The sequence below is a fragment of the Arvicanthis niloticus genome, chromosome 20, assembly GCF_011762505.2.
Source record: "Arvicanthis niloticus isolate mArvNil1 chromosome 20, mArvNil1.pat.X, whole genome shotgun sequence".
Lineage (NCBI taxonomy): Eukaryota > Metazoa > Chordata > Mammalia > Rodentia > Muridae > Arvicanthis > Arvicanthis niloticus.
Genome location: NC_047677.1, coordinates 11,804,858 through 11,813,557, shown reverse-complemented (window position 1 = coordinate 11,813,557; position 8,700 = coordinate 11,804,858). Strand labels below are relative to the sequence as shown.

At 36.8% G+C, this 8,700-nt stretch overlaps 1 non-coding gene across 1 annotated transcript; it reads left to right on the top strand.

Annotated features, from left to right (window-relative positions):
* The first annotated feature begins 6,650 nt into the window (after positions 1-6,650).
* On the top strand, positions 6,651-6,757 carry LOC117724983 (U6 spliceosomal RNA). The gene has a single exon (XR_004608856.1). It is a non-coding gene; the product is annotated as a U6 spliceosomal RNA (small nuclear RNA).
* The last annotated feature ends 1,943 nt before the right edge of the window (positions 6,758-8,700 follow it).

The window sequence follows — 8,700 nt, the reverse complement described above, 5'->3', positions numbered from 1 at the left end:
TTAATAAAAAATAATTAGAGAAAACATATAACATAATAGATTTTGCACAGCACATAGGTGAACTAAGATTCTTCATTTGCAAACATATATTGTGACAACTATTAATTTCTCATTACATTCTGATATCATTTCAAATACCACTAGAAATATCTTCTCTACTTTTGAAACCCTTGCATCAAACTGGGCTTTATTGAATTATCTCCAGTCATTACGATTTCAGGATTTGGAGGCTAGGGACTCTATTCCATTTGTTTGTTGTTGTCGGTACAGTGTAAGTGAACACCTAAGGTCTCAAAATGGAAGCTGAGCCAGTGACCTTACCTCTTTTTGGCAGCAACATGTTTCTGAATCCTATGCTTCTTCCTAGAGTAACTTCTGTTCTCAATGGAACAAGGACTCTAAGTCATTCTCACAGTCTCCCTTGTACCCCCTGCTTTCCAAGCTCAATTTTCCTTAAGCACTTTCAATCTAGTTTCTATTCCCTTTTTCTTTGTTATAAAACATACATCAAGTCTTTGTAGAAATATATATATTTGAGTCCTCACACAAGGCCTCTGCCCAATCAGATGTCAATCTGGTCCTAATACCTGCCTACAATTGCTCTTTCACAAGCACTAGGTTTTTCACACACCCCACCCAGCTAGTCCAGTTTAGAAGTTGTCCAAAAGTTCCACATTGCTGGGTGTTTATGCCTTTCATTCTTTCTGAGTGCATGCTGCCCCGCTTCTTTCTCCGCTATGACTGTATCTTTTTCTATTTCTGTTTCTAATTTTTTTCACTCTTATCAAAGACAATGTCAAGTTCTCTACCTTTCTGAAGGCTGTACCAGTTTTTAGAACCTTGGTTTTAAATTTAAATTTAAGCACCATCATTCTAGCATGTCCTCACTAGATGGCGCTGGCCTCGTGTCTTCTCCAGAAGTAAACAATTATCTGCGCAGTTGCAAAAGGCAAAAGGCACGCCAAAGTCACTGGCCAATCCCGAGGCATAATATTGGGTGGTGAGCGAACAGCCAATCAGAAGTGAATATGTCACTCTAGGCTGTATTTAAGCTAGGCCCCTTCCAGATCTCATCCCTTCTGCGTCCTTCCGCGTTTTCCATGTGTGTGTGTGTTACAGAGTAAAGCCTCGTTTGCAGTAACTACCCGAATACTGTCTCTCGTGTTTTTCGTCCACGGGCGTGGGGCGACACGGGAGGCGCACGTTAGACTCACTAATTTTATTCCTATACTTCTGGAAGACATTGTTTTTACTTCCTGGATTTTGCATGGGTACCTGACTACAATGCAAAACAAGTCATTCTTTCTGGGGAAGTCACCAACGAAAGAAAGATCAGCCTTTTTCTCTGTGCATTCCTATATTTTTCCACAACTGGAATTTAAACTATGGGACTATTTTTGAGAGTTGATACCAGTACTTTGTTTTTAAACATTAATTAAAATTTTATAGTATGTTGGCATGAACATTTGTGTTCTTTGATATTGATATGGTGGGAAGGACAAATGCTTAATTCTAATGCTCATTTCTTTATTTGTAAGTATAGTCTCCCCCCTAATCAGAGAGCTTCCACAGAGAAACAGAGTAACATAGCTCATGTTTCCCATCTTGTTAACAGTAAGAAGCAGCCATCTTGTAACTTAGTGGGCCATTCCTAGTAAATCCCATCATGCTGAAGAAACATCATCTTTACAGTTGGGAAATACAGTTTGTAATGATTCATTATTGAGTTTATCTTGGCTTTTATCCTTAACCTTAATTTTTTTATTAAAAATTAGAATTAAGATAATAACCTCACAGGAGAACCATAGGTCCTAAAGATAATATAAGTAGGGCACATGGTACATTAAATGATCATCCAAGAAAGATTTACTGAGAACCTATGAGGTGTCAGTCACAGTTTAGGACGGAGAGATCCACAGTCAGAATATGGACAGAAATCTCCAACCATGGGAACCATATTCTACAATAGGATTGGTGGGTGGTAGTAAGTTCTCTTGACATCATTAGTTCTTCCATGGTTCTTTGTCTTCCTCTTAGACTTTATCTGCCTCTTTCATTCCATCTGGCGCCTTTCACTTCAGAGCTGTAATATTGTTTCATTGTTTTCTGTTTATCTCTGTTTTCCATTATGGGAGCACTGCATCAGGGAATTTCACAGGTCCTGTGCTTTATGAATTTTGTAATAACTAGTCACTACTGGAATTTTAGCTTCCATAAACCACACACTATATGTTAAGTGTCTTCCTAACACTTTGACTTACACATTCTACACCCTCAGTGCGTCTTATTGATAGTTAACAAATATGACTCCAAGGAAATTCATTTCCTATAATTCAGTTGTAGATGCAGACTCTGTCCTATAATACATTGTTTTCATCTTGAAGAAAAAACAAATCTTAGACTTAGAACAGATCCCTTTTCACCCCGTGTCTAAATAATTATATAAACTTAATAAAATGAAAACAAATACAAATTCATTTTCTAATTACTTTTCTTGAGGTAAGGTACCTGTCTGATCCCCCTTCTGTTGTTTCTACTGTTAAGAAAGGCAAGATGGGAACAAATCTTGAGTTTATTGTTAACCTAGTCCCCCATCTCCACCTGTCTTTGAACTTCTGAAATGGAAGCTTATATTAAAAGTTAAGACACTCTATTTGAACTGTATTAAAAAAAAATCACTCACCAGATGAATCTTTAAAAGTAAAACAAACATAAATGCACACAAGTAGCTGTTGCAGTGGGCTAGAAACTGTTCACTCCATAGGGCTCACTGTAGAGCAGACTTATAGCTAGTGAGGGCCACTCATTTGCAGTTCTCTTTTGCATCATATTGTTGTCTCATTAGTGAAGTTCATGTTTTATACATTTTAAAATATATACCATTCCCTTAAACAAATCTCAATCTCAGTTACAGAACATTTTCTTATACTTTGTATTGTCAAGTCATGTACAATCTAAAATGCCTTGGAGATGCTAGTGTAACTATGGAAAGAAAGTTTTACTATGCAGAGCATTAAAAATGTCACAATGCCACCAAAACAAATAATGCATATGCTTTTTTTTTTAATTAAACCATACACACATTTTGTGTACTAAATGCACCATATAATTACTATAGTTTTATATTCACAGGAAGAAAATATGCTTTATGCAATAATTTTACCTTAGTAAATACTGTACAGGATGATTAAAAAGATTAATTTAGTCACAGCCTGGGTAGCTCAATAAAACCCAAAATATTCTTATAAAATATTCTCCAAACAATGAGAGTGTGATGGTGACTACTGTTCTGTTTGTTATTTACATCTCTACAGTTGGAAAATTTGTTGGAAGAGTAAAAACGTCGACTTCTGGTTAGAAGTCAGGACTATTGCTGAATCACTACCACAAAGAAGAGTCAGTAGGAAGGTCTATTTTTTTTTTTTTTTACAATGTTGCCTTTATCTTTAGGATACATTGCATCATGGTACCTAAATGAGAAGAGTAGAACATTATTTTCCTATGGGAATTTGTTTTATTTGTTGTGAAATTTAGATACACATTTCTTTCTCAATAAATATGATTATTAATGTGATCAAACAAGCATGAAACCTCAGTGTAGGGAAGCAATAGGCACAAACACTAATGGATTATAATTCATTGGCTGTTTCCTGTACTTTTTTTTACTGATATTCTTATGTCGGGAGTTTTCCTCAAAGAATTTATCATAACCATAGCCAGGAGCATACACACACACACACACACACACACACACACACACACACACACCCTACACAGCTGTGTGGTCTGATCTAAGAAATGAATTTGCATTGGAAAGTGAGGTTTTTGAAATGATTCCCTCTGGTGTACAGCATTCTTAGAACAACTACTTCCTAAAATAGTTGTTTGTGTGAGTAACATGGCAGTTTCATAAGACATTTTTTTTAGACAGCAAAAACTGAAAGAAAAAAAAAAACCCTAACTTTTAGGACAAATTTACATTTTCCTGTGCAAGTCTAGAAAACAAACATATTTGCCTTGCTTTGGTAGAAGGGCTTGGGGGTTTCTTGGTGTTAGGAAAGAAAACACTGTGTTAGGGATAAGTGAGTCCACAGCTCTCCTGTATTAGTCCCTTAAGGACCATCGATGGCTCCTCAAATTTAATTCATGAGTACAATATAAATAGAAAAGCAAATGGCCCTTAAAATGTCTGCATGTTCCAGACAGGTAGCATCTATAACTGTTGCCATGTGGCAACCCGATGATTAAAATGATTACAGAACAGGTGGCATCCAGCATTACCAGCGAGATCACACATCAGTCATTTAAGAACAGGAGTCAATTAAGCTTGTCTATTAAAATGAAAAACTGTCTGCAGTCTTGAGCTGCTTCCCGAGTACAATTTAAGGGCTGCATAGTCTCTGGTGCTTTTGGGAATAAAAATTAATTCTAGAGCATTAAATGTCCTTTTTAATCCCATAAACGCATTTAAAGTAGCAACTGACACTGGTACACCCAGTCTCCGGATTTCTCAAATCAACACACCATCAACAAAGAGCAGCAATGAACCCAGGTTCAGTCCTAGATTTAGTTCCAGTTTCTGCAGTTTTCAGAACCGGATGATACTTCCTTGTTTTTTCTCGGTCAGCAGATTTCCGGTTAGTGTGCTAGCCTTTTAATGTAACCTGTACAGAAATGTTCCTATAAAGATTAATTTTCCTGGTGAGTTTTTTATGCATTTATTTATTTACCTAATAGAAGGTAGGACTTATTGGGCCACTGCCTTCATCTGGGTGTAAGGTTCCAGCTGCTGACTGATCACAATGTTCCACCGCTGGTGTCCTACCTCAAAACACCATGTCCACAATTCACCCCATGTTCCCCCAACTTTTATTTTCCTCCAAATTCTTGGTGGAAGCACTCATATTCCAGATCAAAACTTTACAGTCAACCTGTATTTATCGAGTGACTAAAAATTTTTCTTTGTGTGGAGCTTTCCTTTTCCCCAGGGCCCTGGGCTAGACCCAGCCCACAATTCCAGACTCTGTTCTCAGCTCTTCCACAACTCTCAGAGGCGCCTGGATATCCAGGAGCCTGAAAACCACATGGCCCTGGCCTTGTCACAGGTCCTGGGACTCCGACCTTGGACTCAGCCAGGTCCAGGTTTTCTATATCTCAGATTGTGTTTTCCCACACCTTTGTATTGAATTTCAAATTTGTACAATACTTTCGCAAAGAACCGTCTTTGCTCTGATTATCCAGATTCATGACTTTTCATTTGCCTTCCTCCAATATTTTTAATGTGGCAATTTAGAATGCTATCTTTCTGTGCTTCAAATACTTCATTATGTATTTTCTAAGATTAAGAACATTATTATATTTTATACATTGTCACAGATAATTATATATACTATATAGCAATTTCTTGTGATCCGAGGAGAGGAAGGAATCTTATAAACTCAATAACAGGAGCCTACCTGACTTGGGAAGGTTGTATAAGTTACAAGACTAAAAAAGCTCCTCTCCAGTGTTACAAAATTAGTAAATAATTGCAGAAGAAAGAAGATTATTAGAGACAAGAGTGGTGCCTTCAACGTGTGCAGGGGCTGCAGGAAAAGAGCTTTCATGAGTGCTACGTAGGGCTTGGTTTTTGTTGATGTAGTCACAATTGAGTAATCTATGTTCCTCTAAATAACCCCAAGATACTGATTTGTTCTCTAGGCTGTGTTTGTGTGTGCTCACTTTAATCTGTTCCTGAGGCTCTACCTGGGTAAAAACACATTTCATTTTTTTCCACACATATAGTCTCAAACACCTATCTGTTTGTCTGTCTCTATCTCCCACACCCTCCTCTTTTTCCCTAAGCCTCTCCCTTTATATCCCTCCCCTCCATTGCCCATTTCTCTTCCTGTTTTCTTATCTTCTTGCCTACCCCAAGTCTGTCTGTCTGTCTTTCTCCCTCATTCTCTGTCTCTATTTCTCTCTCTGTGTGTGTAATAATTTTGCACATAATTATTATATGAAAGTTAATATTGTACGATTTCAGTGTGTTTGTGCTTTGTCCTAGATACATGTGGAGGTCACATGTTGTGTGTCTCCACTCCCTCTTTAGCATCCTTTACCCACACCGTCACTCTTAGCAATGGAATTACTCAGAGGAGAGTATTCCTACTGTGTGAACACAGTAGTATTCCTACTGTGTGAACACAGTAGTATTCCTACTGTGTTCTCCAGAGTAACTATTTTCCCTCATGGTGAAGTTAGATTTTATTAGACAAAGAAGTGGCAAAAGATGCAGTTGTGCATTTTATGAATCCTTTTATGTTTAGCTACGAGTCCTACATAACCCCAGGGAAAGGGAAGTGATGGTTCTATGAAAATGACAGATGTACCATAAGATGAGGGATTAATTCTGAGATGGAGCCAACTGGAATTTCCTCTGGACATTGACATAAACAGATTTCCAATCGCCCAACAAAACCAAAACATAAACAAACAGAAACTTGAGACAGAATGAAAAGGACTAGGATGTTGAGTGTAGCAATAAGAAGCAATGGTGTCTTGTCTGGAGCTTGCAGACTCTCTTATTTCCACAAGGCTCCAGGAAGGGACAGAACTGAGGTAGACACACAACCACCATCTACCTACTGATCACTCAAGACAGAGCAGAAGTGCTTGCTTTGGCAGCACATATACTAAAATTGAAATGATACAGAGAATATTAGCATGGCCCCTGCACAAAGATGACATGCAAATTTGTGAAGCATTTCATATTTTTAAAAAAAGACAGAACAGAAATGAAAATATATACACCATTGTAATTGGGAATGTATAAAAGTGAATTAATTTTTTTCATTTTATTATGAATTTATCTCTCTTGTACTTCAAACCATAAATGTGGGTACTTACAGAACCATTACATAGATCAGATGCAGAGTTCCTCAGGCTATGGAGCACAAACTCAATGCTTCCTTGACAACTAAAACTAAGGCATTTTCTCCAAACATATTAATGATACACTTCACTACTCTCTCTAGTTAAAGCCCTTTTAGATTAAGAATGGCAAGGGCTACTCAGGTCAAAGAGAAGTGTTTAACATTACAAAAAAGCAGATGGCTTTCTTTTCTTTTCTTTCTTTTTTTTTTTTTTTAAGAATGCAGCTATGTAAAGTGAGTTCATATAACTCACTAGCAGGGTGTGTTTTATAAGGAATGTGTGCTTAGACAACAGAATGACAATATTTTTAATTATAGACAAAAGATTGACTCAGAAACAAAGGTAAAACAAGGCATGCATCAACTATAGGACATTATAATTACATGATTAACTATGTTCATCTATATTTTAGGGACACTAAGAGTTCTATTTATACACATGTAAGACTTAAGATTGTATGATTACACAGTGTCACTATTATGGTTTGGTAATGGGTTCAGTGTGCCTACAATGGTTTATGTGTTGTTAGTTGTCCTCCTATCTGACACTACTGAGAGGTGATAGGCCCTTTAAGAGGTTCAGAGTATGAGATGTCCTTAAGTGTGATGTTGGGAGGGATTTAGAGTCCTCAAACTCTCCTCTTTCCCTTTGGTTATAGGATCTCTTTCTTCACATGTGTCCTTGTTAAGTAGAACCAAATACCCCTGATTCTCTAGAACTGTGAATTAAACATTTTTAAAAATTAAGTCACCTTTCTTCAAACATTTTGCAATAGTAATAATGACTATATATACAAACTAATATATATAAACTACATATAAACTAACATGTATATATATATGACTATACATATGAATATATATATGTATATATATTATAAACTAATCATAAGACTAATACAGAAGAGGCAAGATTAGAAAGCAAGGAAAATTACATGTCACATAAGTAAAATTACATAAATTACATATGACATATACATTTATCTTACATTTGTTTACTATGTTGATATACATTGCTCACTCAACAAAGAAACACAATAAACTAAAATCTTTCTTATTTTGTATAAATAACTTATTTCACCTTTTCAAAATGTTCAGTGCCCAGTACTTCTGCCTCTTTTAAATTTATTCTCACAGTGATTCTATAAAGATTGGTTTCTACTTATATATGCCTATCTTGATTTATATCCATTTCTATATTGAGGTCTTGAAATCTTGAGCAGTTGCTCAGGATCATGCCAGTAGGTATGCGGAATAAAATGTTCTCCAGTCTCATGTAGAAGAAACTGTCAGGAACTCCCCTGAGATGCAGGCCAGAGCCTTATGTTAATGCTAAAACAACACTAAAAATAAAAGTTACATCTTTAATCCTCCTTTGCCCTGGCACATGCAGGAGTCTGAGATGACACCAATTCCTGTCACTCCACTCTTCCACTGTATAACTCCATTTAAGCTCCAGTGGATCTGTGTAGATGATGTGAATTGTCTTATTCTGAGATTGTTAGTAGTTTCGTGGCATCTGGGGTTTGGAAAGAGTAATGAGACCTCAGAGTATAACGGGAAATACAATGCTGGGTATAGGAGACAGCGGTGCCAAAATCCTCAAATGAAAAGACCTAGAAAGCTGGTTTGGGCAAGGAGGAATGCAAACATGAATCAGGATGTAAGTCCATAATTGTAATGTCCTTTAAAGACTGCAGACTCTGGCTATGCAGCAAGATTTGGACAGCACAGTAGGTTTCCTCATGAGGCCTGTTTGGGAAAGCCTTTCTAACATCTTGTGGTC